The sequence below is a fragment of the Cheilinus undulatus genome, linkage group 11, assembly GCF_018320785.1.
Source record: "Cheilinus undulatus linkage group 11, ASM1832078v1, whole genome shotgun sequence".
NCBI classification, from domain to species: Eukaryota; Metazoa; Chordata; class Actinopteri; order Labriformes; family Labridae; genus Cheilinus; species Cheilinus undulatus.
The window spans coordinates 50,416,918-50,424,924 of NC_054875.1; the positions used below are offsets into that span (position 1 = coordinate 50,416,918).

Consider the following 8,007-nt stretch of genomic DNA (forward strand, 5'->3'; position numbering starts at 1 on the left):
TACATACTGTAGCTTTAAAGTCTAAATCTATCACCCAGGCTGGGACACTCCTAAGTTTAGCTAACTAGCCTTTTTGATTTGATGGGATTATGCAAATAATCAAAGTCCTTTTCCTTCTATACAGCAGTGGTTCTCAACGTTGGGGTTGGGACCCCATATGGGGTCATGAGACACTAAGAGGGGTCCTTGCCTTAAAGCCCATGCCGTAAAAAAACTAACAACATTTATGAATTACACTGTTGCCACTTTACATTAATTCTGCCTATTTTTAACCAGTTTTATCACTTTTCCCACTAATTTTAACAAATTCTGCAACTATAAACACATTTTTTATCAATTTTAAACCCTTTCCACCACTTTTTTTCTGCCTGTTTTAATACCATTTTAACACCACTTCAGCCACTTTTGAATCCCCTTATACCACTCAATATGCACATTCTTGCCACTTTAACCCAATTTTGGTGATTTGTTGCCACTTTTCTGTAATTTTTTTGGGCATTTGTAACCCATTTCTGCTACTTTTACAATCTAATTTCACCACCTTTACCACAATTTCTTAATAATAATAATACATTTTATTTATAAGCGCCTTTCTCAACTCTCAGGGTCACTTTACAGAGAAAAACAAGTACAATAAAAACAACAGATAAAAGCAAACACAGTATAAATATAGTATTCTTGCCATTATTAACCCATTTTAGCTATTTTAATAACATATTTTAATTCTGTTTTCAACAAAAGGATCACTTTTAAGAGGACTACTGACTAAACAAATAAATTTTGATTTTTTTCCTGTAATTTCCTGACATTTGAAGCTCTGAATTGTTGTAAATATAAGACTTTATAATCTCAAAGATTTTGATTTTTTTTCCAAACAAATTTTTGACCTTTTTGATTAGAAATCTACAGATCCTCCTCATATTTTAATCTTTTAGGTTGGCCCCTATACTCTATTCTACATCAGGATTGTAATCATGTTTTTTTTATTTTTTTTTTCAACATCTAATTTTGACATTGTCAGAGCAGACAGGGTCCTGCGTCCCCCCTAAGGGTCCCCAGACTACAGGTTGGGAACCACTGCTATGCAGCACTCTGCACTGAAGCACAGCTCCACCCAAAACTGATGCTGATCATCCACCAATCAGAAAAGAGTCAAAAAGAGAGGACAAGTGGAAGCAAAGCATTGTTATGGAAATTAAAGGGAAAATAAAATATGCAACCCCTGTTTCAAACCATCATTCTGCCTATCGTTGCTCTTTGATTTTCTACTTGAGTTTACACAACTCAGCTTTGTCTCGAAGATACTTAAACCAAAGTCCAGCATGTAGAGGCTGAGTGAATGTGGTCTGGACTCTGTGGAGGAGAGTCATAGTCTCAGAGATGCTGTAGAAGGACAGAATACCTGCTCTGTGATCCACGTACACACCCAGTCTGTTAGACCGAGGACCTGAGACTGGAGTCTGGACTTCATTGTGCATAAATATATAACTGTTGTAGTACTCTAACATCCAGGATTTGTCATTTCCTCCAAATACAGACTCATCAGAGCTCCCTGATCTGCTGATATTCTTGTTTGAAACTGCCACACCAACCCCAGAACCAGCCCACTCCACCTCCCAGTAACAGCGCTGAGGTAGACTCTCTCTGCTCAGAACCTGACAACAATCAGTGAATCTGTCTGGGTGTTTGGAATAACCCTGGTTATATCCTGTACATGTTGCTTTTCTGTTCCCATCAGACATTGACACCAGATTGGCTGCTGTGTTTGGATCCAGAGTGATGTCACATGAGAATCTTAAGAACTGAGCTCTGGTCTTGGGCTCAGATAGTAAAACCTGCACATGAGTCCCCGTCTGTGTGATGTTGATCCACTTCTCTCTCAGAACTTCTTGTAGTTGATCTCTGACTTGTATTACAGCCGCTGTCACGTCCTCAAAGTATCAGAGGATGAAGGTCAGAGCTGAATGAGTCTGCAGATTGACTGATTTGTGACAGTGAGGGGTAGCTGTGTAGAAAGTGGTTGTTGTCCTCCGTGTGTGACAGCGTCTCCAGCTCAGCGTCTTTCCTCTCCAGCTCAGCGATCTCCTTCTCCAGCTTCTCCTGAAGCTCTTTGACTCGACTTACCTCAGCGTCCTGGCGGGATCGGACCTGCTGCTTCAGATCAGATCATCTTTGCTCCATGAGACGGATCAGCTGGGTGAAGATCTTCTCAGCATCCTCCACTGCTCTATCAGCGGAGCCATTGATAGCCTCTGCTTCCTGTTGGAGCAGCCTCACATCTTTCTGTCTGTCCTGGATTCTCTGCTGGATGTTGAGTCGACTCCCCTGGAGCTCTCTCCGCCTCTCGGCCCTCTCTGCCGCCACTGTGACGGTGTCGTGGCCTTTATGTTGGTCCACAGAGCAGACATAACAGATGGAGCGCTGATCAGTGCAACAGAACATCTTCATCACCTCATCATGATGAGAGCAGACGTTCTCCTGGAGCTTTCTGGTCGGCTCCACCAGCTTGTGCTTTTCAAAGGCTGAAGATTTATGAGGCTGAAGGTGTTTCTCACAAAATGAGACCAAACACAGCAGACAGGACTTTTGGGCTTTCAGTTTCCTCCCAGTGCAGACGTCACAGGCCAAATCTTCAGCTCCAGCGTAGCAGTGATCATCAGGAGCAGCCAGGAGTCCGCTCTTCTTCATCTCCTCCATTATGACTGCCATCATGGTGTTTTTCAGCAACACAGGCATGGGTGTGAAGGTCTGCCTACACTGAGGACAGCTGTAGCTCTTCTTCTCCCCCTCTGTATCCCAGTGGCTTTGAATACAGCTCATGCAGTAGCTGTGTCCACAGGGAATAGTCACCGGCTCCTTCAGTAGATCCAAACAGATGGATCAAGAGAAAGAGTCCCGGTCCAGCTCAGCTCCTTTCTGTGCCATTTCAGTCCTTGATGACTTCTAATAATAATAATAATATTTTGAATTTATATAGCGCCTTTCAAGAAACCCAAGGATGCTTTACAGGAACACATAGACATGGACAAACTATGTGAGGGGTAGGATGAGTGTAAGGGGTGGTTTAGTGAAGACTGTAGGCTGTGGTGAACAGGTGGTGCTTGAGACGTTTTTTGAAAATGTCCAGAGATGGAGGGCTACGAATGTCTGCAGGAAGAGTGTTCCAGAGGGTGGGGGCTGCAGCACTGAAGGCTCTGTCTCCATAGGTTCGGAGTTTGGTTTTGGGCATGGAAAGTAGGCCAGTGTCTGAAGATCGAAGGTTGCGGGATGGTGTGTATGGATGGAGGAGATCAGAAAGGTACTGGGGAGCCAGAGCATGGAGAGATTTGTATGTGAGGAGGAGGACTTTGTAGTTGATACGGGACTTGATAGGGAGCCAGTGGAGGTGGATGAGGGTCGGAGTGATGTGTTGCCAGGGTCTAGTGCGGGTGAGAACTCTAGCTGCAGAGTTTGGACGTACTGAAGCCTGTCCAGGGTTTTGCTGGGAACTCCAGACAGGACTCCATTACAGTAGTCCAGGTGGGAGGTTATGAAAGCATGAATGAGTGTTTCAGCCACAGAATCAGGGAGTGATGGTCGGAGTCTGGAGATGTTCTTGAGATGATAGAAGGCAGATTTGGTGACAGACTTTATGTGGGACTGGAAGGAGAGGGTGGAGTCCAGGATGACGCCCAGGTTTCGGACCTCGGAGGACGGACAGATGGAGGTCCCGTCCACATCGAGCATGAGATCTCCAACCTTCTGCAGCAGCGCTTTGGGGGCCACCACCATGAGCTCTGTTTTATTGCTGTTGAGTTTGAGTTGGTTAGAGGTCATCCAGGCTTTGATGTCGTGGAGGCAGTTTACCAGGGAGTGGGGAGGGAGCTGGGTGGATGGTTTGGTGCTGAGATAGAGTTGGGTGTCATCTGCATAAGAGTGAAAGCTGAGACCGTGTTTGTGAATAATCTGTCCAAGGGGAAGCATGTAGATGGTGAAAAGGAGAGGTCCAAGAACAGAGCCTTGAGGCACGCCCTGGTTAACTGGGGCGGGGGATGAGTGAGAGGTGCCGATGGTAACAAACTGTTTTCTTTGTGAGAGATATGAGTGAAACCAGGAGAGAGCTGTATCAGTGATGCCAAGATGGTGAGACAGGCGGTCAAGGAGGACGGTGTGGGATATTGTGTCGAAGGCAGCGGTTAGGTCAAGGAGAATGAGGAGGCTGATGTGTCCAGAATCTGCAGCTGTGAGGAGGTCATTGGTTATTTTGATAAGGGCGGTCTCAGTGCTGTGGTAAGTGCGAAATCCTGATTGAAGAGGTTCATGGAGCTCATGGTTGGACATGTGTTGCTGGAGTTGGGCAGCGACTGCTTTTTCGAGAATTTTGCTGATGAAGGGAAGGTTGGAGATCGGTCGATAGTTGGAGAGGTCCTCCGGGTCTGACCCGGGCTTCTTGATGATGGGGGTTACTGAGGCAGTTTTGAAGGATGAGGGGACAATTCCAGATGATAATGAGGTATTGATGATGTCTACCATGATGGGGCACAGAACAGACAGAGATGCTTTCACTAGTGGTGTGGGCATGGGGTCGAGGGAGCAGGTGGATGCCTTGGCCTCCTTGACCCATTCAGCCACTTGGAGAGTGTCCACGGGTGTGAAGCAGGAAAGACGGCAGTGAGGCGGAGGAGCGGTGTCCTGATGTGAAGTGAAATCCTGAGGTGGAGGTCCAGATGAAAGTTGCTGCTGGATGGAGGCAACTTTATCCTGGAAAAACTGCAGGTGCCTAGTGCAGCGGTCGAAGTTGGCTGGGGAATGAAGGTTGTCAATGGGGCGGAGAAGGCGATTTATTGTGGAGAAGAGCATCCGGGGATGGTTTTGCTGGTCACTGATGAGGGATGAGTAGTAGCTGGACTTTGCTCTGGAGAGAGCTTCTTTGTAGGAGCACACATGCTCTTTATAAGCCTCCAGATGGACGGTGAGGCCAGATTTTTTAGAAAGTCTCTCCAGCTGTCGGCCAGAAGCCTTCATGAAGCTTTCTTCTGCTTTCTCTAAAGTCAAACTACTCAGAGCTCTGATCTCAACAATATTACAGTCCTTCTGACTGTTTGTTTCTAACTTGTTAAAGACCACTCAGAGAAATCTGAGGAAGACTCACAGAGAAGAGTCCGGAGCTGCAGATTATTATTTACAAGTAAGAGCACAAAGTTCAGACGTACAGCGCTGCTCCTCTTCCTGGAGTGTGGATCAGCTTGATACCCCTCCCCCCTAGCTCACAGAGCGCCCTACTCTCTGCTTCCTGGTTCCCTCCCCTTTAGAGGATGAGCGTACCCAACATGTGGTTTACTTGACAGCCCCATCTCAGTGAAGGGAGTTTCAGCTCTGCTGATCTGGATCATGTGGACTGACTCAGCTTTAGAACGGCTCTTCAAACTATTTCAGCTTTATTTAACCAACCAGTGAAGCCGTTTTTGACCAATCACATCTACTTATTTTATACCCAGAAGGCCTCTGTGTTTTAGTCAGTTTTATGCAGTACAAGAGGACGTAGACCAGGGGTCATCAACCACATCTGCACAAGGGCCAGATTTAGTCTCCAGACTATTTTTCGGGCCCCTGAAAATCCCAAATAATTGGTCCTCCCCAACTGTGATTAAGCACTGATATTAATTCATTTTTGACACTTTTAACCCCTTTCATTACTTCATGTGGACATTTCTGCAACATTTTCTGCCTCTCAACCTTTTTTTGATAATTTTTGCCACTTTTAAAACTATTTTTTGCCACTTTTGTCCATTTTGACACTCCTTAACTAATTTTTGCAACTTTCCTGCCAATTACTGCTCCTGTGTCCCACTCTTTAACCAGTTTTCCCTACTTTGCCAGGCTGTTTTTGCAACATTTTTGCCACATTTAACCCTCAGGCATCACTTTAATTTACAACCCTTTAAAGCCATTACAGACAAAAATGTCCACTTCCAAAAAACTGCTATAAAAACTTCACAGATTAATATTTTTTTCTACGGTTTTTGCATGAATCTCTTAAACAACCTAAGCTGTGCTCCAAACTGCCAAACATTCAATTATTTTGAGGATTTTAACCCTTTAAATGCCAGTTTGATTACTTATAGTCAATGTTTTTTGTGAAGAAAAGTGAAAAAAATGTGAAATCTTCCTCAAACCAAATGTTGGATGGCTGGGATGTCATTTCTAAATCCAGCCTGGTATGCCAAACATCAGCCAAAATATTGACTTTGATGCATTTTTAGTTTTTGTGTAGAATCTGATTTAAAATTTACTACCCTTTAGAGTCATTCAGGACAAAAATGTCCCATTGACTCCAATTCAAACCACATTTTTTTGATCTCATAGCCATTGCATGATATAAACATGCATTCTGTAATATTATGGTTTCATTTTTGAGAAAAATAGTAGAATATGTCATTTTTAATGTTCATCACTAAAATCAGCCATTTCTCCATTATAGGCCTATGAATGAAAATCCAGTCATGTCATTAGTTTCTGTGCTTGTGTTATTGAGCTTATTAGGCTGATTTAAGATAGTATTTGTATGTGTGCACGTGTCTGCGTGAGTACATGTGTGTGCTCGTGTGACTGCGTGAGTATGTGTGTGTGTGCATGTGTCTGCGTGAGTACATGTGTGCGCTCGTGTGTCTGCGTGTGTACGTGTGTCCTCGTGTGTCTGTGTGAGTACATGTGTGTGCACGTGTGACTGTGTTGACGGCTGCGGCCGTATTGTGTTCGATTATTCTATTACTGTGTTTTGTATTTTGGTATTGTTCTTTTGTGTGTGAGTGAGTGCTCTGTTGTCGTGTGGATCTTTGTCTTGTTTCGCGTGAAGGTGAGTCCTCTGTTCGTCCCGTGTGTTTGTAAGTGAGTGTGTGGTCTGTCGTTAACTTCTTTTGCCCATAGCGCTGGTGCTACAGAGGTCGACAATCTTGTAGCACCAAAAACAAAACCTGTAGCACAATATATACAATGTTTGTTACATCTCTAAAACCAACAGGTAACCAAAATATATCCTTAGTAAGTGAATGTACTTGAAAAACAAAACCAAAACGGCCTAAATTACAGCTCTCATTAAAGTCTACCAAAGCAAACAGCCAATCACAGAGAAGAGAGATGCTGATGGTTCATCTCCACATTCAGACACAGAACAAGAGCAACCTGCTGGAAGATGACTAACTACAGAAGTGTTGGTGCTTGAAGGTGATTAGAGCAGTAGGATTTAGAAATCAGACATTGAGATCAGACAGAGGAGCAAATTAACTCAGTTTGTGCTGCTATTTGCTGCAGGAATCCTTTGGTTTGTATTCATCTTTTTTTTCTACTTTTGGCAGGACCAACAGACAGCTGAAGTCTTCTTCTGTGTTCATCCTTATAACTTAAACTTTAGTGTGTTCTAGAGACTTAAGTATGTTTCTTTGTTCATCCTTAAACTGTGTTTCAAGGACTGAAGTGTTAGGTTTAAACTACATGTATATTAATATATATAAATTTTATATATTGGTATTGATATCAGCTGAATTTAATTTGTAAATATCCCCATGTTGAATAAACCCCATTATTGTGCATTCCTAGTCAAACTAAGAAACATAGTAAAGTTTTAGGTTCTTATGCGGGCCTTTTTAATAGACTTCTTGCAGGCCAATTCAAAAGGACCAAGGGCCACAGTTGGCCCACAGGCCATAGTTTGGACACCCCTTATATATTTACTGATACTCAGAGTAATAGGAGAATATTCCAATTTATTATTAGACATTCATTAAACACTGTTAGAGTTTGGTCCTTACTGTACTATCACACTGGGGTCTGATGTTTTTAGAGCTGATGTAAATGAACAGACGCTCTTTTCTCTCTAACAGTGTCATCATAACATCAGTACTGATGGAGTTCAACGGTAATTAAAAAAAAACTATCTCTAAATCATGTCTTTACCCTAACAATAAACACAAAGTTTATGCAGAGTTGGATGTATTATCTTCTCCTCCGTGGTCCTCTCTCTCTCTCTCT

General features: G+C 43.4%; 1 pseudogene; it reads right to left on the reverse strand.

Annotated features, from left to right (window-relative positions):
* Window positions 1-1,265: 1,265 nt before the first annotated feature.
* Window positions 1,266-2,925, reverse strand: LOC121517373 (annotated as a pseudogene).
* Between the last annotated feature and the right edge of the window lie 5,082 nt (window positions 2,926-8,007).